Source organism: Grammomys surdaster, unplaced genomic scaffold (genome assembly GCF_004785775.1).
Source record: "Grammomys surdaster isolate TR1022 unplaced genomic scaffold, NIH_TR_1.0 125561, whole genome shotgun sequence".
Classification (NCBI taxonomy): domain Eukaryota; kingdom Metazoa; phylum Chordata; class Mammalia; order Rodentia; family Muridae; genus Grammomys; species Grammomys surdaster.
This window is the reverse complement of record NW_021620408.1, coordinates 1,865,592-1,889,665: the sequence shown is the minus strand read 5'-3', so window position 1 is coordinate 1,889,665 and position 24,074 is coordinate 1,865,592. Positions and strand designations below refer to the sequence as shown.

Below are 24,074 nucleotides of genomic sequence, written 5' to 3'. Positions count from 1 at the left end.
CTAAGCCTCCTCACCTTGTTCTAGTTGGTACTTCTACTAACTAGACAAGGCCTACCCAATGGGGAGGCCTGCTCACTTTAGTCAGTAGTTCAAATTCTTATCTGTCTGGGAACACTCTTGCTGACTACCCAGAAATAGTCTAACCCAGCATCTGAGGACCCCATAGCCCTGGGGAGTTGACAGAGTGCCACCCAATGCCAGCCCTTCCCAAACATCTCTCTCCAGACCTGACCTACCAGTGTCTCCTTGAAAGTGCCAAAGGCACTACAGAGAGGATTCCTGGTCTCTTCACCAGCATCCCTAGCTAGCTGGTCAGAAAGCTCATGGTCTTCCATCTTTAAGAAGAACATGTCTCCATAAAAGAAAAAAAAAAAAAAAGCTGGAGTCAGAGGACCCAGGTTCAGTTCTTAGCATGCACCTGGCAGGTCACAACTGTCTGTAACTCCAGTTCCAGGGGCATCTAGCGGCCTCTTCGAGCCTCTGTGGGAAATAGGCAAATACATGGTACACATACATACATGCAGATACAATACTTGTTTACAAAAATTTCAATTTTTTTTTTAAATTCAAGTATCCAACTCAATTTTATCTATATATATAGAAATACATACATTATACATAGCCACTGTAATCAGGCTACTTCTATAAAACCATCATACTCTAGAGTTCGTGCACGTATGTATTAGTGTGTATAGTGTGTGTGGTAAGTGTATGTGAGTGGGTGAGTGTGTATGGGATGAGTGTGTGTGAGTGAGCAAGTGAGTGTACAAGTATTCTGAACACAGAATCTGCCTGCTCAGCACATTTTAAGCGCACACAATACGATGACCTGGGATCACGATGCTATATGTTAGACCTCTGGAATTTAGTCATCTTGCATAACCAAAACTTTGTACCTTTGGCCAGGATCTTCCCATGGCACGATCCTCTCAGTCCCCAGTGTGCTCCACTCCGCTGTCTGTTTGACAAGGAAGACCATGGTATCCTGTGTCTGCTTAGTCACCACATCATACCCTCTCTGTTGTTACAAATGGCAGAATCCTTCCTTCTTCCCTCCCTTCCTTCCCTCCCTCTCTCCCCTCCCTCTCTCCTTCTTCCCCTAGCTTCCTGAGTACTGGGATTATGAGCTATTACCACAATGCCTAGCTTTTTTGTTGTTAAAATGTGTTATGTTCTATTGTTCACAAAGCCGATTTTTCTTTTGTTTTGTTTTTCAAGTAGGGTCTCACTATGTAGCCCTGACTGCCCTGGAACTATGTAGTCCAGGCTGGCCTCAAATCTACAGAGATCCGTCTGTCTGCCTTTAATTTCTGAGTGCTGGGATTAAAGATGTATGTGTCCATGCTTAGTCTATTTTTAGCTTTCAGAGCCTTTTTAAAGTTTTAACTGCTGGCAGGTACCAGGGTTCTATCCGTGTCCTTGCTGTCACTTAGCTTTTTCTTGAGAGAGCATCCTAGCATGTGCAAAGCAGCACCCTGGTCTTGTTTACCCTTCGCTGACAATGGGAGCTGAGGAACTTGTAACATGCCAGATGGCCACATGGAGGCCAACTTTGGAAAAGTGTCTGTTGAAGTTGTTTGGCCATTATTAAGTCAGACAACTTAGCTTGTTTTGCTACTGGATTGTGTGCATGCTATTTTAGATGTTGGCCCTTTATTAACTATGACTCGCAGCTTCTCCTTTCTGTAGAGCGACTTCTGTCTCGTCTCCCTGCTCGTGAACCTTCAGTGGGACGTTGTGCACATGTTTGGTTGGTCCTTGCCATGTGTGCTTTACTGCCATATCCAAAAAGGATGGGGGGAGGGGGAGAAGCTAGGCATGGTGGTGCACACTTTTAACTCAGGAGCTGGAGGCACGAAGATCTCTATGAATTTGAAAACAGCCTAGTCTACACCGTGAGCTCCAGGCCAGCCAAGACTACATGGTGCGACCCTGATGCAAACAAACACCTGTTGCCAAGGCTAATGTGGAGAGGCTTTTTCTCCTCCTCCTCCTCCTCCTCCTCCTCCTCCTCCTCCTCCTCCTCCTTCTCCTCCTCCTCCTTTTCCTTTTCCTTCTTCTTCTCCAAGTTTTCCTTTGTCAGGTTTTATGTTTTAGCTGTAATCTGTCTTAATGGGCTAAGATGGAGTTCAGTTCCCAACACCCAAGTCAGACAGTCATCAACTCCAGCCGCAGGGGATCTGGCCACCCACTTCTGGCCTCTGATGGCACCTGCACTCATGTGCACATGCCCACACAGAGACACTCACGCATGCAAATAACTAAACTCTATTTCACGATGAAGTTTGTATATCCTGTAAGGAGAGGGAGGGTCCTGTTTCACTTCTTGGGGTGTTCCTGTCTCCACACCATGGATTAAAGGGAGACTCATTTCTCCAGTGTGTATTTTCGGTGGCCTCATTGAAGATTCATTGACAGCATGTGCTTGAATTTTCTTCTGGCTCTCATTCCGCTCTCCTGCTCCATTTTATATCATTCTGTCTTTATTATTACAACCTTGTAGTACAGCTTAAATTGGGTGCACATCTGGCTTTGTTTGTACATCTGGCTTTGTTCTTTCTGAAGATACTTCAGACTATCCAAAGTCCTTGGTAACATGAATTTTAGGGTGACTTTTTTTTCTATTTCTGTGAAAATATGGATTTTGGAAGGGATTATGCTGAATCTCTAGGTCACATAGGCAAGTGTGGACATTGTAACAGTTTTATTAATTCTTCCAGTCCATGAACATGGGAAATCTCTTTTCACAGCTTGAAGGATCCTGGGGCTTGCATGTGGCTTGTCTCCTAAGGGCTTCCATAGTAGAAGCCTGGTCCCCAGTGTGGTAATGTGGAATGTGATGGAAACTCTCTTTAACACACAGACCAAGTGGGAGTTTTCTCTGGCCTTGGGGGAGGGGGGTCATCGTCATAAGGAAATGTTCTCATGAACTGTCATGAGTGGTTAGAAAAGCCTGAGCCAGCTTCCTGACCCCTCTCTGGCTTTACATCTGTCGAGAAGATCCTAAGCACGATCCCGCCTTGATGTTCCCAGCTACACCACTAAGCAGAAGCCAAACTGAGAGATTCTGTCTCTCACTAATCCAGTCTTGTCTTACTTGGATAAAGGCCAATTCTCTCTCCAGAACCCACAAGGGCTGCAAGAGCTATTCCTCCCAATCGTGGATTTTCAGGCTCCAAACTGTGATCTAAATAAACTTCTTTTTAAAGTAGCCTGCCTTGGGTATTTTGTTATAGTACTAGAGAACATTTCAATATAAAAAGTATCTTTTGGGGAGGAAGGGTTGCTAGGATTTGAACTCAGAGCTTTGTGCATGGTAAGCTCATTGTCTACCAGCAAAAAGGCTATATCCCAATGAGCCAAACATCTTTAAAGATCTAGGAGTTACCCTTGACCCCCTCTCTTGGTTGATCCTTAAGTATCTCCCTGCAGCTCAAAATCTAGAATGATCTCCCATCTCACCACTTCCTGCCATTATCTCAGCCTGAATATCGAGCAAACTCCTCATGGGGAGTCTGTTCTCAGCGTAGCAGCTGGCCACAGCCTATTAAACATCGTGAGACTGGGCCAGCAAAAAAGCTCAGCAGGTAAAGGTGCTTGGCTCCAAGGCTAACCTGAGTGTGATTCCTGGGAAACACATGCTGGAAAGGGAGAACCAACTCCAGCAAGTTGTCCTCTGACTTCTACTGTGTGTGCCTGTCTCCTCTCCATTCAAAGTAAGTAGATAGATGATGGATGGATGGATGGGTGGGTGGGTGGATGGATGGATGGATGGATGGCTAGATAGACAATAGGTAAATGATAGATGATAGGTAGTTGATAGGTAGATGATTGATAGATGGATGATAGATGGTAGGCAGATAGATAAATATAGATAGATGATAGATAGACAGATAGATGATAGATAGATAGATAGACAGACAGACAGATGTGAGAATTTTTTTAACTTGTGAGATCGTGTCTCTCACCTCCCATCTCACTCAGGTAATAGCCAAAATTCTCACTGGAACCCCCAGAGGCTGAGAGGAGCACGTTACCTCCTTTGACCTCTCCCCAACTCTATCCCATTTTTACTGGTTTCCATCTTCCAAGATGCCAGGTAACCCCATCTCAGGCCTCTTCTGCCTCATGTTCCCACTTCCTTTAGCTATGATGCCCCCAAGACATCTGTGTTCTAATCCCCAAAGCCTGGGCCAGGGTGTGGGGTTATAAGTATAATCAGGTTAAGGATTTGAGCAGGGGATACTAGGATATCCAAACGGCCCAGGCTAGTCACAAGAGTCCTCACAAGAAAAAGAAAGAGAAAGGAAAACTTAAGTCAGAGAGGATGTGACCCAGAAGCAGAAGTCGGAACAGTGAGCAAGGAACGCGGGCTGACTGAGAGAGTCACAAGATGAGGCGTGGAATTCCCAGCATCCCACACAGGAAGTTTCTTCCTGATAAAGCCAACATCTTGATTTTCATCCACAGAGACTCATTTTGGACCCTTGGTCTCAAAGATTACAGGTGTGGTAATTCAGGCCTGATCCTTAATACCAGCACCTGGTATGCTCAAGCACGAGAATCAGAAACTAACGGTCATCCTTGACTCAAAGCAACAACAAACCACCTGGGCCAGGGAGACCAGAGTTCAGATCCCTAGAATCAGGTAAGAGGCAAAAAAAAGGGGGGTGGGGTGGTGGCAGTGTGTCTGTAGCCCTAGCATCCAGGGAAGGTGAGAGAGTGGAAGACAAGATCATGGGGCTCACAGGTTCCCTAATATAGCAGGAACAGTGAGATCCAGGCTCAGCAAAAGACCCTGTCTCAAAAACTAAAGTGGAGACAAAGAAGACAACCAACACTAATCCATGACTTTCTGTCTCGAGCAAGAAGGTCGGTGTGAGTAGTTGATATGACAAACAAGTTATGTTTTGTTATGCTGCAGGTCATCACACAACATTCACAGTCTGATTCCTAACTCAGTCCTAAGCCTGTCTTCCCAAGGCTGCTCACCTGTGCGGTGCAGCTGATGATCAGGTCCAGACTCTAACAGAAGTCTCTGGTTGGAGGGTCAGGATCCTGGGGGAGACTCTCCAGCCACAGGGCAGATCAAGGTGACGTCTCTCCAGATGTGCTGAGCAGAGCCTTGCTCTTAGTCTCTGCTTAGATACGTACTGTCCAGTGGGCGTCATGGAGTGCTAGGACTCTGTTTACCTTGAGCGAGTGACGTCACTGGGCTCTGGTTAGCAGGTACAGCCTTGGGTGTAGTAGGGATCCTGACTATGCTATGTTTACAGGTCTAAAAAGCATTTCTTTTCCTGCGCTCATTTCATGCAGATTTATTTTTATTATTTAGAGTTATGTTTTTATGTCTCTGTGTGGGTGTGTTCTCATGAGTGCGTGTGCCAATAGAGGCCAGAGGTATCCAGATCCCCCTGGAGCTGGAGTTACAGCTATGAGCCACCTGATGTGGGTGCTGGGAATTGAACTTGGGTCCTCTGGAAGAGCAGTATGTGCTTTTAACAACTAGACCATTTCTCCAGCCCTAATCTGTGATACTCACACACACATGTACAGGCAGGCACACCTTCAGCCCCACTAAGTGCTAGTTTTTTCAGTAAAGTGCTTGCCATGTAAGGACCTGAGTTTGATCCCTAACGCCCAAATAAGAAAAGTGGATGAGGTGGTTTTCAGCATCCATGTACACACACACATACACACACACACACATACACACACACACACACACACACACACGCACACACACACACACACACACACAGATGCATATGGGCCTGGAGAGTTCCAGGCCGCTCCACGGACATCTGCATTCTGCTCCTAGACATCACCCCGGGGAAGTGAAACTGGCTGGTCACAGAGTCCTGTGCTAAACTCTAGCAGGAATGTTCATGGTGGCTTTATTGGTAAAAGTCAAAAACTGGAAATAGCCGGGGGTGGTGGTGTATGCCTTTAATCCCAGAAATTATAAGGTAGAGACAGATGGATCTCTGAGAATTTGAGACTAGCTTCGTCTACATAGTGAGTTTCAGGCCAGCCAGGCTACATGGTGAGATGCTTTCTCAAAAATCAAATCCAAGCAGAACAACTAGAAACATGCCAGATACTACCAAAAACAGAATTGGCAAGGGCATGGTGGCACACATCTCTGTCATCTCAGTACTCAGGAAACTGAGGCAGGGGAATTGTTAGTTTTAGGCTGGTAAGAACCTATCTCCCTGTCCACCTCCCCTTTCCAAAAAGAAAAGAAAAAAATTTCCAAATAGTCAAAATGTGGTATATTTAAAAGCAATAATAGCTGGGCAGTGGTGGTGCACGCCTTTAATCCCAGCACTTGGGAGGCAGAGGCAGGCGGATCTCTGAGTGCGAGGCCAGCCTGGTCTACAGAGTAAGTTCAAGGACACCCAGGGAAACAGAGGTATACAGAGAAACCCTGTCTCCAAAAACCAAAAAAAAAAAAAAAAAAAAAAGCAATAATAAAGGATCTAGATAAATCTGAAAAGACTTTTGGTGAACGCAATAAGCCAAGCACACACATACAACACATACTCCCTGTTTCTAGTCAAATGGCATGATAATGTAGACACCAGTACCCAGGATGCCTCCAGGAGGAAGGCTGAGTACAAAGGCTTTCTTCAGGGATCAAAGCATCCTAGGGTTGGAAAGATGGCTCAGTAGTAAATATCTTTGCTTCGTGAGCCTGACAGCCTGAGTTCAGTCCCTGGAGCGCACAGTGGGAGAAGAGAGAGAACTCTACTCTGCTGTCCTCTGACGGTCACGTGTGTGCTGTGGTAAGCACACACCTGCGTTCCCACACATGCACCCTGCTCAGGCACAACAGCAAGGATCAATATACTTTAAGGTTCTCTCCAGGTGACTGAATGCTGACCTTTCCCTCCATGTCAGCTGTCCTAAACAGACCTTCATCCCAGGGCTAGACACTATGGCAAACGCTTCGCTATTTGCCTCCTCAGCAAATCTCTGAGGAAACCGAGGCTCAGACACAGCAAGCAACTTGCCTTGAGGAACTTGCTAGAACAATTAGAACAATGAGCTCAGTGCTCAGGTGACGATGACTGCGCGCCTCGGGGCCACCTGGTCCCCTGAGCTCAGGTGACGGTGATGGCTCGCCTCGGGGCCACCTGGTCTCCTCCATCAACCCTTTCTCTGCCCTAAGGGCTTACTGTGTTGGCAGCTGACTGGAGACAAGTTCAACACAGCCACTGAACTCATAGGTGTCAGAAGTGTATTGGGACCCAGAAAGCCTGGAGAAACAAAGGCTAAGGTCATTGTCACACCTGCCTAGTGTGGGGGAGGGAACTGCTGAGAGTGTAGTTTTGTGTGTGTGTGTATACATCTGCTCACATGATTATTGCACACACACACACACACACACAGAGTTTTGACCAGGCTGGACTTGAACTCAGGGAGGATCTTTCTGCCTTTGTCTCCCCAGTACTGGGATTAAAGGCTACACCACCATAGCCCAACTGTTTGTCTATTTTTGATGAAACTCAGGACCTCCAGCATGCTAGGCAAGCACTCTGTATCTGAGTTGTAGTCCCAATCCTAAAGTTTCATTTTTATTATTTATTTATTTTATATACATTGGTGTTTTGTCTGCATGTGCACCACATAGACGCAGTACCCTCAAAGGCCAGAAGAGGATGTTAGACCTCCTGGTACATGGTTGTGTGCCATGGTCCTCAGGAAGAGCAGCCAGTGCTCTTGACCATAGAGCCATCTCTCCAGCCCTTTTGCTAGCTTTTTAAGATAGGGTCTAGTTCTACAGCCTAGAATGGCCTTGGGCTCATGGCATGCCTTGTCTCCTGAGTGCTAGGATATTACTGTCCCAAATATACTTTTTAGTTTTTGTTGTTTGTTTTTTATAGCCCAGGCTGACCTCAAGAATTCAACATTTAGCTGAAGATGACCCTGGACTTTCTGGTCTTCCTGCCTCTACCACCCTGGTACCCTGCTCAGCCCAGCCATCCTCTCTCTTTTAAAGCAGTAGGCATTCGAGGCTGGTAAACTAGAGCACTGTGTCCTGTAATTCAAAACGAGAGCCCTCTTCCCGTCTGTCTTGGTTTGTTTAAGACAGTCTTACTATTAGCCCTGGCTAGCCTGGGACTCACTTTGTAGACCACGCTGACCTTGAATTTAGAGACCTACCTGCTGAGATTAACAGTATGTGCCACCACCCCTGGTTCTTCATCTGTCTTTGTAATGCTAGGCTGGTTGTCAGTGCCCATCTACCTCCTGGCTATCCCATGTTATCACCTTTTTGACCTCACTCCAGACTTATCACCTTAACCTCCATTGTTTGTGGAACAAACAATGTTGGACTCAGCAGTGAACAAGCATTTCTGTTTCTTGTTAGAGGAAGACATGTGATCAGAGAATTCTGACTGGATTAGCACCCAGAACAACTAAAGTAGTTATTCTTGTTTCATTTTATTTGTTGTTTATTTAGACAAAGCCTCACTTTGTAGCCCAGGTTATCCTGACATCTCTCTCTTCCTGCCTCAGTTCTTGAACACTGGGATTCCAGATATGCATCACCATGAAGGGTTTTGAAACTGTTTTATTTGTTTTGAGTTTTCGAGAAAGGGTTTCTTGTGTAGCTCTGGCTGACCTAGAACTTACTCTGTAGGCCAGGCTAGCCTCAAATTCACAGAGATCAGCCTGCCTCTGCCTCCTGAGTGCTGGCATTAAAGACATGCACCAGCTTTCTAAATTGTTTTTAACTGCACACAGTGGGTCAGCTATCACGGTGGCTGTGGTCATGCTCTGCCTCCTTTTGAAGAGCAGTGTCACCGATCCGTCGTGTAGGGCACTATCCTGTGCTCTGAGAGGCCGGGAATGAACAGCCCTCTCAGAAACCGTCTCTTGGGAAGGAAACCAGTCCATGTTCAGCTTCCCTAGCTCCTGTCCATCAAGGAGAGGCTCCATCTGGGAATCTCTTTCTGTCCTCAGAAGTTCCAGGATGGGTTTCATGATCTGTGTTTTCCCAGGAACTGGCAAAGGATGCTGTGGGTGAGTCATCTTTTGCTTGGCGTGTTTCACTCTGAGAGCTTAGGGTGCTACAAGATGACCAAGAGCCTCTTTAGGGCCTCTCTTCCCCAACAGGCTGGAGCCTGTGAGTTCCTGGACCGGAGTAGCGGCTGAAATTCAAGAGACTATTTGGGCTAGCACAGCTCTGAATGAGGACCCAGATGTCACATGATGGGGAAGGGGCTGTGGAACAGGGCAAGGCCACCTAACCATGGACCATGCCTTACAGACTTCGGCTAGAGGGAGGCCTAAGGTCCTTGTGTTTTTCTGTCACTGAAGGACTCAAGAGTTTTCACTTCAGTTCGTGTTCTGCTTCCCGAGTCAGAGGCTGACTGAGGCCATCAGCAAAGGGATGAGGCGGTTAGGTACCAGGGCAGTGGAAACACACACCAAAGCCCTTCTGCTCCCAGACCTCCCTCTGGAACTAGGGATATGGCTTTCAGTTCTTTCTTGTTTGCTTGTTTTAATTATTTTTTTTTTTTGAGACAGGGTTTCTCTGGGTAGCCCTGGCTGTCCTGGAACTCACTCTGTAGACCAGGCTGGCCTCGAACTCAGAGATCCACCTGCCTCTGCTCCCAAGTGCTGGGATTAAAGGTGTGTGCCACCACTGCCCAGCTTATGACTTTCAGTTTTCAGGGCCAGGAGGTCACAGACCAATTTCACCAGATTGTGGCAGGGCTATCGAGATGGCTCAGGGGTTCACAGTGCTCTTGCAGAGGACTTAGTTCCCAGCACCCACATTAAGTGGCTCACAAGTGCCTATAACTCCAGCTCTTGGGGAATGCCATGCCTTGGGCACCTGCACTCACATGTGCACATCCCCACACATACACATAATTCAAAATAAAATAAATCTTGTGGATAAGGCGTGACAGTGCACGCCTTTAATCCCAGCACTTAGGAGGCAGAAGCAGACAGATCTCTGTGAGTCAGAGGCCAATCTGGTCTACAGAGTTAGTCTCTGTCTCAGTAAACAAAACAGTACAGCAGCAGCAACGACAAAAGCAATAGACTGTGTGAAGCCTGGTGACATTATGACTGGGGGGCCTTGTAGAGGAGGGTCTAACAGCTTAGAGACCAGTTGAAAGGCTTCCGGGAAGTGGAGGTCTGCTATCTTCAAAGGGATTACAGGAAGTGGTGGCCACATACGGTGAGATCTCGGATAAGCCGTTTTTCAGTTGTGCTGGCTAAGTTTGTTGTTGTTGTTGTTGTTTTGTGTTTTGTTAGCTTGACACAAGTTTAACGTCATCTGAGAGGAGGGAACCTCAACTGAGAAAATGCCTCCTGAACATTGTCCAGCCTGAGGATAGTTCCTTTGTCGCTGATTGATGTGGGCGGCCATCCCTGGATAGATGGTCTTGGGGTGTATAAGAAAATTAACTGAACAAGCCAATAAACCTGGAGTGGGGGTGGCACTGATGCTAGCTGCTGAGCTAGAAGGTTGAAGCTTAGTAGCCTGGAGACACCGTTATTCTGACATATGTGCCGTGGACTTTCTTATCTCTGAGTCCTCAGAGACAACAGGGCTCTGCCGCAGAGACTCTGGGCTCTGACCTGAGAGCCCAGTGCCTAGAAGGATGAAGCTCACTTGCTCCCTCCACCCTTCTGTTCCCATCCCTCCAGCATCCCTGGTCCAGCCAGTCTTCTGGATATTTATTGAGCATCTTCCCTGACCTGGCTTTTTTTAACAGGTCCCTCCGGAGGCCAGTGAGATAGGAGACACCCCTGAATGCTGTCTGGCTTTCTTGCACTACCCACAGCATCCTTTCTGAGCCTGTTTGCTCAGCAGGAGACTGGAGCTAATAGCAGCACCTTTCCCTGAGGGCGAATATCCATGAAGCACTTGGCACCTGGTACAGTGTGTTCAGTATTAATTTTTTCAGCATCCCCATGGGCAGCTAGTAGGTTTGACCTTTAGAATTTGGTCCAAACCTGACTCTGATTCTTCCCTTACAAGAAGAGGGAGTCCCTACCCAGGCTCCCCCCCTCCCCCTCTTCAGCAATCGGCAGCTTCCTCCACTCACCCTGAAGCCTGAGGATCAGTCTCAAGCCTCCCTCTCTGAACACCCACGTTCCTGATCCACCAGCAAGCACTGGGGGTGCTTCCTCTGAATGTACTCGAATCACTTGCTCTTTGCCACCTCCTCTGCCACTGATGAGCCACTCTCACCCGCTCCTGGAAGGTTTCCCAGCCTTTCTGCCGGCCTCCCTGCCTCCACCGCCTCCCTCCACCCCTCCATCTGGCTGTGATTGGAATGTCTCAGAACCAGACCCTGGGACATGTGGCTACAGACTGTCTCTTCATTTACTATCCCCAGGGACTCCACACTTTGTCCCTTCCCACAGCCAAGTCCCTCCAGTCTTGCTAAGGGCGCTAGCTTCATCTCCCACTGTCCTCCCTCAACACCATCCAGGAAACCAGTTCAAACTGGCTGTTCATGGCCTCTGTCTGAAGGCCCCTCCTCAGATCATCACATGGTCCTTGCTTCTCATCCCTTACGCTTCCCAAAGTTATGCTCCTGAGAATCCTCCTGGACCTCCTGTCCTCAGAGCCTCTTTCCCAAGCACCCTTTCAAACACCAACCTGTAACCTCTCCAAGAAAGGAGAAAGCCTGTGTTTAGCCAGTGTGCCTCAAAACTAAACATTGAGTCTACTCCCAAGCCCTTGGCCAGAGGGCCAGAACCAGAAGTGCTTCATCCTCTCTGACATGGAATTTCTAGTGCCTGGCAAACAGAGGGGCCTGGCTGGTATAGCACCTGACCCTGGTCCCAGGTGGAGCTGCCCAGGCTTGCCCTCTTCTTCTTTCTCCTGGGGGCAAGATTCCTCCTGTTGAGGCAGAGAGAGCTCCACAGGGTTTGAGGAGCTGGCTGAGTCAAACAGCCCTGCCCTATGGTTTTGCAGGCATACATGATCCAGAAATAGGAAGGCGAGGATGAGCCATTCAAGGGCCAGAGAGCTAATTTAACTATCAGATAGTTTCCTAATGCCTAGTTATTGAGGTTGCAATGGAAAGTTGAGTACAGGCCACAATCTGGTTCAAATTTGGGGTTTGAAAAAGACCCTCCCTGTTGGTTCTGGGGACCCCCAACTCAGGCATCTAGATGCAGCATTCACAGTCAGACTCGTGGCCCTAGTTTTCTGTAGACAGATCTGGACTTCCTCTAGCCTCTTCAGGGATTCCCACCCTGAGGCTACTCCCTGAGCTGGCAGGGGCTGTGGAGAAGGTGAGGCGAGATACAGGGCGTGACCCAGGACGGAGTGGCTGGCCGGGTTCCCACTCGGAGAGCCGGAGCTGATACATAGCCTCAGGCCAGGGCTGAGCTTGCCTGGCACCACTCCTGCCATCCAGGGGAATCTAGGGTCAGATTCTTGTTCCAACAAGTCTGGTCTGTGTCAGGATGTGGTCTGAGCAGTGCTGGGGCCCACAGCTAACCAGGGCCCGACCTCTACCCTGGCATTCCTGACATGCTCGAGTAATGAGATGGGGCACCGTTCATTCCTTGAGAGACACAGATGTGGTCCATAGGCTGGGACCCAGCCATGGAGATCCAGGGAGAGCCCAAGAGCCATCAGGAGCTAAGCTGGGAGCAGAGGTTGGCAGAGGAAAAGCAGGGGATGACACACATATGGAACAGCGGGTGAAGGTGGAGCCAGGGTGACCAGGCCCTGGTGGCATCTTATGTGGGCCTGGCTTTGGGGAAGCACAGGGACCCACTGGAGGAAATGGGCTTTGGAAGGGGACCTGGGGCCCTACCTTAAATGTTCTGAAAGGGGCCAAGAAGCTGAAGTAAAGGCATCTTGGGTATGTCAAGCCTGTTCCAGAGAGGATGGAGTAGCCATCCTCAGTGTGGCCAGTGTGAGGGAAAGGGGTGGAGGCTGACTGCATAGCTGCTTCTCCTCACCTCCAGAGTTTCAGAGGGACAGTGCTCTGGAGGCAGGGTGAGGTGTAAGAAATGAAATCTGGGGCCCAGAGAGAAGGCTCAGCAGTTTAGAACACTTGCTGCCCTTAAAGAAAACCCTGATTGGGTTCTCAGTATCCACATGGTGGCTCACAAGTATCCGTGCCTCCAATCCCAGGGGATCGGGCATGATACCCTCTTCTGACTTCCCCAGGCACTGGGCACACATGTGATACACAGACATACAAGCAGGCAAAACACTCACACGCATCAAATAAATACATCTTTCTTTTTTTTTTTTCAAACTGAAACCTAATGATTCATTTTCAAAAGTACCTTGGGCAAGCTTAGATCAAGCTATAAATGAAAACACTGGTCCCTGATAGTGCCTGCTTGCCTAGCTAGCTGTCCACCTCCACCCAAATTCTGCCAGGAAGCCCCCCCCCCCCGTACCCCTGCCCCAAACGAGAAGCTTATGGGAAAAAATAACTAAGAGCCGAACTTGCCTGCAAGGTTGTGTGTCTGATAAGCTTTAAAATAAACTAGATGCAAAACAGAGGGGAACCCACACACAGAAGACTCTGTTGGCAAAGAGACAATTGTAAGCTACAGCGGGAGAGGTGGGACCTCAAGAACTCTAGATTGCTCCCACGTGCTCACTCAATAGGAGAAAAGAGAGGAAGGGTCACATGTCAGGGTCTATGACCTGTTCTCTGCACTCAGTCAGTGTGCCTGCCATTCTAAGCTGACACCCCAGCTTTGCCAAGTCGTAAAATAAGCTGTCTCCTTTTCTCTACTTTGACTCTCTAACGCTCTTATTATGAAGTGAGGACCACAGACACTAACTAGTGGGCTGATTCTTCTTGAAATCTCACTCTTTCTCACGGTCTTTCCTCCCCGTATCTCTTCCTGCTTACCTGTTTTTCTTCTTTTCTGGGGCCACCTAAACACCATTAGTCTCCTTTCTACCTCAAGAGAAACTGAACTAAAATCCAGAGAATTCATCAAGCAGGAGCTTCCACAGGCCAACATTAACAATGTCTTTGTTCCAACATGGGGCCAGGGCCAAGGATCTCACTACTCTGAGCCTGCTCCTTCCCAGAGGGTTTATGGACGATGATAGGCTGTCCAGGGGCACAGGGATGGGGTAGAGCCAGATGCTGAGACCTCACAGAAGAAAACTGAGCAGCCCCCAGGACTTCCTGTCTTCAGCAGGTGGAACCAGAGAAGGCAACAGAACTATATTTCTCTCCTAGGTGTACCGGAGGGGCCTGACCAAGGGAAGAAGGGAATGGGGCTGTTTTGGGGGAAGGGTTGCCAAATCAACCCTAGAGGACACTGGAGGACTATGGCCCCTACAGAACTGTGAGCAGGCCATGTGCTTGGACATACTAACCAATTGGACCCAGATAGTTTATTTTCAGTTTTAGTTTTTTTAGAAAAGAGTCTCACTATGTAGACCAGGCTGGCCCAGAATATACAAGAGATCTTCCTGCCTCTGTCTAGTGGGTGCTGAGATGGAAGATGTGTACCACCACATCTGCTAACTTTTGTTTTTACTATTATTATTTATTTTTATTTTTATTTTTTTGCAGTTCTGGGATTGCATTTAGGGCTTTGCTCATACTTGATGACTGTTCTACCGCTAAGCCACATCCCTGGCCCCCTGAAACTTAACAAATAATATTGTTTTCTAGAATACAAGCACTTAAGCTCAGTGTAGACAACTGAAAACACAAAAAGAGCTTCTCTTCTTCAACCACGTCCTGTCTTTTAGTGAGGTGTTGGGGACACAGCCTGTGATCCCAGGACCTGGGGTCTAGGCAAGAGGATCAGCAGTTGGAGACCATCCTTGTTTGAGGCCAGCCTGGGAAACGTGAGATCCTCTGTCCCTGTTTTAAAAATCCAAACTCCGCTGACTAGAGAGATGGCTCAGTGTTTAAGAGCACTGGCTGCTTCTCTAGAGGACCTGGGTTCAATTCCCAGTGCCCACACGGCAGCTCACAGCTGTCTGTAACTCCAGTTCCAAGAATCCATGGCACATGGCACATACATATATGCATGCAGGCAAATGCCCATACACATAAAATAAGACAAATCTAAAAACAAAAACAAAACAAGCAAAAAGTTCAATACAGAGAGAAGCAGGTTACCAAACTCATCCTGGGCGCCTGCCCCACCTCCAGGACAACAAGGGAGAATATTGTGCTTATTCCTTCTAAGGTTTTCTCCATGGCTACATTTTAAAAACACATAAATGGGGTTATATGCAATATTTTAAATCCAGACATGATGTATTATGCCTACTATCCCAGGACTCAGAGACGTGGAGGATTGCCATGAGTTCTAGGCTAACCTGAGATACATGAGACCCCAGCTCAGACAACCACCACAAAGGCCAGCAAGATGGCTCAGTGGGTAAAGGTGCGTGCCACCAAGCCTGATGACCAAGTTTGACAGAACAAGATAAATGACTGGTATCTTTTGTTTTTATTTTTTCCTGGAACTTGTTCTGTGGATCAGGCTGGGCTCAAATCACAGAGATCCTCCTGCCTCTGCCTCCTAAGTACTGGGATTAAAGGTATGCTTTTTACCATGCTTGATAACAAGCTGTCCTCTGAACTCCTCGGGCACAGGCACACACACACACATACAATTACAGAAAGTAGATAAAATGTAATAATAATAATAATATCAGCCGGGCGGTGGTGGCGCACGCCTTTAATCCCAGCACTTGGGAGGCAGAGGCAGGTGGATTTCTGAGTTTGAGAGTTCGAGGCTAACCTGGTCTACAGAGTGAGTTCCAGGACAGCCAGGGCTACACAGAGAAACCCTGTCTCGAAAAACCAAACCAAAAAAAAAAAAAAAAAAAAAAAAATAATAATAATATCACTATTCTCAGCAAGCAAATGAGAGTGGTCAGGCAGGATTCAAACCTAGTCTCCAAAGCTGTTTTGTTTTTAGAGTTTTTTTGTTGTTGGTGGTGGTGGGGTTTTTTTTTTTTTTTTTGGTATAAAATTAAGTTTATTTGAGGCATAAGAAGGGGCGGTATGGGACAGAAAGAAACAGAAAGAGGTAAGAGAAAGAAGGGAAGAGGCCTTCCGGGAACATGGGGGAGGCCAGAGAAGGAGAGAGAGGCCAGAGAGCTCCAAAGCTGCTTTTAATCACACTGTTGGGCCACCTGGTCCCCACTTCATGGTAAACCCGTCTGGGAGCCCATGTGCATTTTACTGGTTCTTCATGGGAGAACTCTGGTGGGATGTGTTGAACTGGTTGGTGTGAGTCAGAGCAGGGCAGGATGGTCTTCTTTATCTGGACCAACAGTTACTTTCAGGATCCTTGGATGGGGACTGCGTTCCTGAGCTATGGAGTCAATACTTCACTGAGAGGGTAAGGGGCCCTTTAAGGCCACCCTGAGCACAGGCTGCAGAAGTCTGTGGTTCAAAAACACACAGGATGTAGTTTGGTCATCTGCTGCCATCTGTCCCCAATCCAGTACAGGGGCTGACAAGCAAGCCATGTGGGTAGACATGGAGAAGCCTCTGTGGTAGACTTTCAGGAGGCGCCCAGGGTTACTTTGGACCAGCAAGGGCAACGTAGGAAGTGGGAGGGACTTTCAACACACACCTGATTTTTTGTTTGTTTGTTTGTTTGTTTGTTTGTTTGAGAAAGGGTTTCTCTGTGCAACTCTAGATGGTAGATGTCCTGAAACTTTCTTTGTAGACCAGGCTGGACTCAGAGATCTCCTCTGCCTCCTAAGGACTGGAGTTAAAGGTGTGCACCACTACCACACAGTTACACTTGTTTTTGAGACAGGCTCTTACTATGTAGACCTGGCTGGCCTTGAACTACTGAGATCCACCTGCTTCTGCCTCCTGAACGCTGGGATTAAAGGCAGGCTATCACCAGCTACCAGTAGACTTTTAAGGGAGGAAGGCTGAGCCTGTAGGAGGGTAGAAATGAGACCGTGGCAAACCCCACCAGCAACGGGCCAGGGGTAGCTGGAGAAGGGCTGGGAGGCTCCAGGCTCAGCCTTTAGGTGCCCCATCTCCAAGCCTACCTGGTAACCCCTGAGCTAGAGCAGAAGGAGTGGGAGTCAGGGCTCAGTTTCCCTTCCTAACAGGCCCCGAGTTTCTTCAGCCCCAGTACTTGCCCCCATCTCCAGCCAACCTCTTCTCTCCTGTCCACGGGCTTAGGCAGTGGTGAACCCCGGATCCCAGACACGGCTGAGACCATAAAGATCAGTCCTGGAGAGTCCTAGGGGCGGTGGCCTGCTGTGTCGCCTTGTTTTAGGAATCCTGTGGTTGGGCTAGGGATGCAGCCATCAGGTCTTCATGGGGGCACAGTCCTTTCCATTCTTCAGGACCCTGACAAATGTCTCCTGTCACAGAGGCTCTCTAGAAATCGCTACCACAGTCAAGGGGAAAACAGTCCTCCACTGCGCTTCTGAGGTTCCTGGAAAACACTGGAAGAGTCCCTGACCACTGAGCATTCATTATGAGTGAAGTCTTACAGTGTCTCACAGTAGGGCTCCTCACAGCATTGTTCAGAAGTGATGCCACCATCTCCCTTCTTCCTGAGCCTTTTGCCCAGAATCAGGGAGCTCTGAAAGTCACATGATACGCAGATGTCGAAGCCAGGCCTCCAGTTCAGTGTTTCCTCTTTCATGTTTGGAAATCCCCAGAAGGCAGGCCTATATCCTCGGAGACCTGATTCAGACCCTCCCCAATGTGTTCACTACCATGAGGCCCTGGGCTGGTTTTGATATGACAAAAATTTGAGCAAGCAAGAGGGTACCTTTGGCGGGTCTGAGCCTAGGTGTACTCCTGGGAAAGTCCACCATGAAACAGGTCTGAAATAAGAGGCTTATTGGGGGGCGGGGGGGGAAGAGGAGTGGGGACATGGGGAAAGATAGAGGCAGACAAGCAGACAGGGCAACAGAGAGAGCAGAGAGGAGAGAGAGAGAGAGGGAGGGAGGGAGGGAAAAAGGGAGAGGGAAAGGATCTCAACTGGAAAAATGCTCCCACCAGAGTGGCCTGTGACAAGCCTATGGTGCATCTTCTTCATTAGTGACTAATTAGTGCACCCATTATGGGTACACTCCTCTGCAGCCTCAGCTTCAAGGTTCCTGCTCTGACTTCCCTCGCTGACTGAAACCTGTCTCCTCTTTTGCTCAAGATTCTTAAATCCAGTAGCGAGAACACAGGGAGATGCCATTCCTATGTCACCATGCCAGGAACACAAGTTGGCAAAGGTGCGTTGGTACCCCTGACCTGGATCACCTGACCTGAGCAAGTATTGTGTCCGGTGTGTCCGCTGCCCAGTGAGTTGCCCTCCTTGTTCTCTTTGAGATAGATAGCAGGTAGGATCTCGCACCTTTCTCTCAGGAGGAAAGCAGAATCTACAGAGGTGCAGACGCGGCTGGAGGGAGGGTGGTCCTGGGTGGGTTTCTCCTTCAGGTGTGAAGGAGGGAAGCTGGAGGCTCCCAGCAAGAGATTTCAGAATGCTGGGGACGCCAGACTTCTGCACTCCCTCCCGGTGTCACTCGTGCAGTGTCACCAGCTACTTGGCTCCAAGCCCCTTTTCTCATCCATTCCAAGGAAAGACAGTGTCTCCCCTCTCCGAGGGAAGAACAAAGAGCTGTTCTGAGGCTCCACACGTAGGCACTGTCACTGAGTGCATTGTCTTTGTAATTATCTCCCCGCCCCCACCCGGAATCCCCCCACCCCCAGTGCCCTTTCCCTCCGCAGGTTTCTAAGCCGCTCTCACTTGAGGGGGGGGGGGGAATCTCTGCTCTTCCTGCAGACTTCCGGCCTGCCCTCTGCCCTCCTGTCAGGCCTGGGGGAGGGGGTAGATCAAGGGCCTGATTTCTTTCATGTTTCTTCCCAGACATTCTAGAGGAAGGAGGCCTGGGCTAGAGGTCTCCACCCCTCTGTTCTGGGTGACCTTGGGGAGCTGTCTGACCCTCTCTGGGCTTCTTCTTCTAGGGCCTTAGGGAGTGATAGGATAAACAATTAAGTTTCTTGGTACTTGGCCTTCTTGAGGGCCTGGTGGGACAGGGCATCTCCCTACTTTCCCACGAGCAAATCTAACACCTCCCCTCCTCAAGTACCGGGGACCCTCATGCATGCTAAATAACCATGCTACTTTACTACTGAGTGAGCTACATCTCAGTCAGTTTTTAAGATTTCTTTTTTACTTATTCGCGTTATGTCGCGCTCACTGCCCCCCTCCCGATCACCCCCTCCCATAATCCTTCCTCATTCCCTCTTCCCCTTCTCCTCTCAGCTTGTCGGGGCTAGGCGCAGCCTCTCCCACTGAGGCCAGACAAGGCAGCCCAGCTAGAAGAACATATCCCACAGACAGGCAACTGCTTTTGGGACAGTCCCCACTCCAGTTGTTCGGGACCCACATGAAGACGAAGCTGCACATCTGCTACATACGTGTAGGGAAGCCTAGGTCCACCCTGTGCGTATTCTTTGGTTTGTGGTTCAGTCTCTGAGAGCCCCAAGAGTCCAGGTTAGTTGATTCTGTTGGTCTTCCTGTGGAGTTCCTATCCCTTTAGGGGCAGCAATTCTTCCTCCTATTCTTCCATAAGAGTCCTCAAGCTCCATCCACCGTTTGGCTGTGGGTATATGACCCTGTCTGAGTCAGTGGGTGAGTGAGGCTTCTCAGAGGACAGCCATGCCAGATGCCTGTCTGCAAGCATAACAGTATCATTGATATTGTCAGGAACTGGTGCTTGCCTGTGGGCTGGGTCTCAAGTTGGGTGGGTTATCGATTGGCCTTTCCCTCGGTCTATGCCTGATCCCCCAATCCCTGCATTTCTTGTAGACAGATTAAATTTTGGGTTGAAAGTTTTACTTTTCAGTTTGAGGCAGGTTCTCACTAAGCTGCTTGGGCTGATCTTGTCACAGTAGGCAGGCACTGAAGTGTGAGTCTTCCGTCTTGGCTTCCTGAATAGCTAGGTTGACGGACCAGTCAGGCTCCTGTCTGCTTTTGATCTCATATTCTTTCCTATCTCTTCCCTGGTTAGTGGGTAGATGGAGGACAGACCTGCCAGTGGTCCATGCTTCCCAGTGGTTCACACTTCCCTGTGCCAGCCTCTAAAGAGATGCTGTTCATGGCTCCGGCTGTTTTCTAGGTCACAAGAGGTTGGCTTCATTTCCTACATTTCTTCCGTGGACACACTCTCGGGTTGTGCTCACACACACACTCCGTAGAAGGCCAGGCATCTGCCTCACCTGTGTTCCTGCACTCTGGATGGACCTGCCATCAGCTTAAGGGTCCCACTGCCCCTCCCTGCCTTTCTACTTGTCCCAGCTACATTTCTCTGCCCAGCACCCTCTACGAGTTCCCACTTCTATTGGGAGGAAAGTCTTGACTTCTCCTTGGGTCACAGGAAAGGCCCAAGGGTTTTTGGGACTCACCTCAGGTTTACCTTTGCCATTCCTGTAGCAGGTACCTCCTACCCTCAGCTGGCCACTGTTCTGTCTGTGTTCCACTAGCACCGTTCAGCTAACAGTTCCAATTGTGAGAGTGTGTTTAGCCCTATCCTCCACCCAGCCCCTCTGCCTGCATATTTGCCCCGCCCTACCTTTACCTGGTAACCAACTCTTCAGACTGCACAGGCTGGGTGAGCCCCACCACACCCTTTTAGCCCCCTGTGCTTGCTCTGCTCCTTGCTTTGGGCTCTTCTAATTCACTCAGTAGGCCAGGCTCATTCACGACTATATCCTCCACCCTGGTGTCTACTAGAAGCTCAGTAAGTACCAGCAGAAGAGAGGTTGGACTGGGGGTGTGGGAGTGGGGAGCACTGTAAAGTCTTAGACCAGGTGGAAGAAAGGTCAGCCTCATTTCAGAGCCTCAGGCTGGAGCCTGCAACCGGCCCATAGTCCACTCTATCCTGTACTTTCTAGCTTGGTGACTTCAAATAGAAGACTCACAGAGGCCATGTGTGGTGGGGCTGGGTTAGGATTCCTTGGGAAGACTTGGATGGGTCTGGTTTCCTGGTCACTACTGGGAGGGTGAGCTAGGCTCCGGCTGGGCTCTGTAGATGAGCTACCACCAAGGCTCCTAAGAGGATGGGAATTATCCTTCATCCCATGACAGGGACAGCCTTGACCCATGGGTCCACTGCATGTGAGGGCCTTCAGGATCTACAGTACCTGTATCCTGCCGTTAGGCTTTTACCACCACAGAGGAAGGAAGGGCCTGAAACATCACTACTATAACCAACGCTTTAAAAACCAATGTCTATGTCACGTGTGCAATATGTGGCGGCCACAGCAGGCTGTCCAGCATCTTCTCTGATTGCCCATCTCCTTATTCCTTTGAGGCAAGGTCTGCCAGTGAATCTGATTCTCACTTTTTGGGCTAGATCTGCTGGCCAGTGAGCTCTCAGGATTTGCCCGGCTCAGCCCTCTAATCTGGGGTTTTACGTGTGTGTGTGTGTGTGTGTGTGTGTGTGTGTGTATGGCCATGCCTGGCTGGAGATCCAGACTCGGATCCTCGTGTTTGCACATCAAGTGCTCTGTCCCACTGACAGACACATCCTCCACGTCTAGAAGTGCTTGCTATCCTTTTTTGACAACATCCACACAAGTAGAGTTTGCCAAAGCTACACAAGATGGCTTCTGCCTGTGTCTTCCCATCTGGGAGGCTGAGACAGGAGGATTGTCAAAAGTTTGAGTGAGGCCAGTGTGAGCTACAGAGGGTGGGTGGGGTGGGGTGGGGGGGGTGTTAGTGTTTGGTTCTGGGATGGTCCGAGTCTGGCTCCGTATGCTTCATAGACTGATGTACAGGCACGAAGCAGTAAGTGACTGCTTTACTAACAAGAGCAAAAGAAGGGACATGATTTGTCTGCCGGGCCAGACCAGTAACCCTCCCATCATACCCTGCAATGGGGATGGTCGTTCCCATTTGACTGGTGAGTAACTGAGGCCCGAAGAAGGAGGACCATAGTCAGTGATAGAAAGATTGGAACTTGTACTTGTAGAGTCTGTGGACGCCACGTCAGTGTGTTTTCTTCAGCCAGCTGGCCAGTGACCACTCTATGTTGGGCATAGGCCAAGCCATGGCTCCTGACCTCAGGGTACAAACAGACACACCCAGAATAGACTTGGGTTGTGTCTCTATCAGGGGTGTGTCTAGAAGCATGTCCTAGAGGACATGGCCCTTACCCAGGATCATGAAGGCCTGGGAGGATGGGGAGGATGGTGGTAGGGGTGGGCATTCCTGGTGGGGATTAACAGTCTGAAACCCGGAGGGATGGTTAAAAACAAAGAGTCCTCCGAAAGCTCAATAATGAAACCATTGTGCTGGGTGTTTTCCTCTGAGAAGCTCCGATGTTACTCTGCCCTCAAAGCTAGAGGTAGTCCCAGGAGTGAGGCTCTGTCAGCAGCAGAGCCAACACCAGTCTTCTATGTAAGGCTGTGAGAACTTATCGGTGCAAACCTACCTCACCTGTCTGTCTCCTCACGGAAGCCTTACCCATTGTGCGGGCTGTCGGCATACTGAGGCTCAGGGTAAGTAACAGCATACTCTAGGTCATGCATATATTTGCAAAAATGGTAGAGCGGAGGCTTCAACCTTAGCCTGTCGGTCCAAAGTTTATGCTTTGAAGCTTTCCATCTTCTTAGTTCTAGAAACACCCAGACCTTTCTATTGACTTTCTGGGGGATAGATGTAGTGATACATTTGGCAAATAGTTAACAACCAACTCTCTGGAAGAAAAAAACTAATGCATTACTTGTCAAATTTCCCCATTTCCAAGTAGAACATACTTCCTGAGGCTGACACCAGGTCTGACATCACCAAGGATGGCACAGGGAAGGACACTGCTCAGTAAGTTCTTCCAAGCTGCCGCTGCGAGCCAGCCCCAGCACCTCACAGGAAGAGTATCCACCCTCCCTTCTGCCCAGAGTGGCTAGTAAAGGCCATTAGACAAGTCTTAGGCATGGAGGAGGGCGGAGAAACCTGCTCCTCCAGCCAGAGCCTGCCCAGGGGAGTCCTGGGAAACTGGCGTTAATCTTTAAGCAAGCCTTAAACAGGAGTGGCTAGTCTGCCTGCTGTTCATGAGGAACCCTGAGCAGTCTCATCCCTTCTTCTGGCCCCAGTGGGCTATCCTGGCCACACTTGCGGCCCTCAAATCTTCAGTCTTGCCCACTACTTCTTCATAACAGAAGGGGCAGGAACAGGAAGCTAATGGAAGGAACACACCCTGAGGCACCTGGCCTAGATGTGAACTCAGATCAGTCTGACTCAAAGCTTTGCCCTTTCCTGGTCTCTTGGAAGATATAGCTGTACCCTGGGGCTTGAGCCTCTTACATTCTAGGATGACGGAGGACTTGCCCTCAAGGAGGGATCTTTGTCGGAAGCCCAGGCCTGTGCCACATGAACCTGGTTGGGTCTCAGTTTCCTCTCTGTGAGATGGAAGCACTTTCAAGGAAGGAACATGGAGTTGGTGGAGAGCTGGTCAGGCCTATCTTTCCAGAGAGAATGGGAGAAAAACACAGATGTTCCCGGACCGCCAACGGGCAGCCCTAGAACCTGGTGGTCTTTGAGACCAGCCTGAAACCACATCCCATCCTGCTTGTCCCATTTTTCTTCTCTACTTCCTGTTCCGTTAGTTTTGCCATCCTCAGTGGCTGGCAACATATACACTGCCCGTGTACATGGTCTCCTTATGCATTGAAAGTGAATTTAGGCTTGGCCTAATTGAGCTCGGCCCGCAAGTTCCTGCCTTCCATAGGCAGAGTCTGGAGGCTCCGCAAGTTCAAGGCCAGCCTGGGCCACATAGTGAGCCACTGTTTCGCCTTTGGATACATTTTGATACATTTAATAATACTGCCTCTCCCCCTCACTCTTTCCCTGTCCCTTCGTTCCTTCCCAGTCTCCGATTAGACACACTCAGGTCAAGGTTAGTGTGGCCAGTGCCTCAGTTTCCGTGTCTGCGAATAGTGCTAGCCACCGGTGTGTAGCTCAGGTAGCTAGGGTGGAACCCTAACGTGGTCCCGGGAGGCCGAGCCCGGCGCATGGCGGGGGGGGGGGGGGGGGGGGGGGCCCCCCCGGGGGGCGGGGCGGGGGGGGGGGGGCGGGGGGCGGGAGGCCCGGGCCCGGCT

At 49.3% G+C, this 24,074-nt stretch overlaps 1 protein-coding gene across 3 annotated transcripts in view; it reads left to right on the top strand.

Moving 5' to 3' along the window:
• The first annotated feature begins 4,498 nt into the window (after positions 1-4,498).
• Positions 4,499-24,074, top strand: part of Src (SRC proto-oncogene, non-receptor tyrosine kinase) — a 67,650-nt gene continuing 48,074 nt past the window's right edge. Inside the window, exon 1 of one of the 3 annotated variants that reach the window (XM_028786564.1) lies at positions 4,499-4,648. The gene's annotated coding sequence lies outside the window, so the exon portion shown is untranslated. Of the gene's footprint in view, positions 4,649-17,702; positions 17,802-18,154; positions 18,206-24,074 lie in introns of those variants that run through there. The other 2 variants (XM_028786565.1, XM_028786563.1) reach the window with 2 other exon arrangements.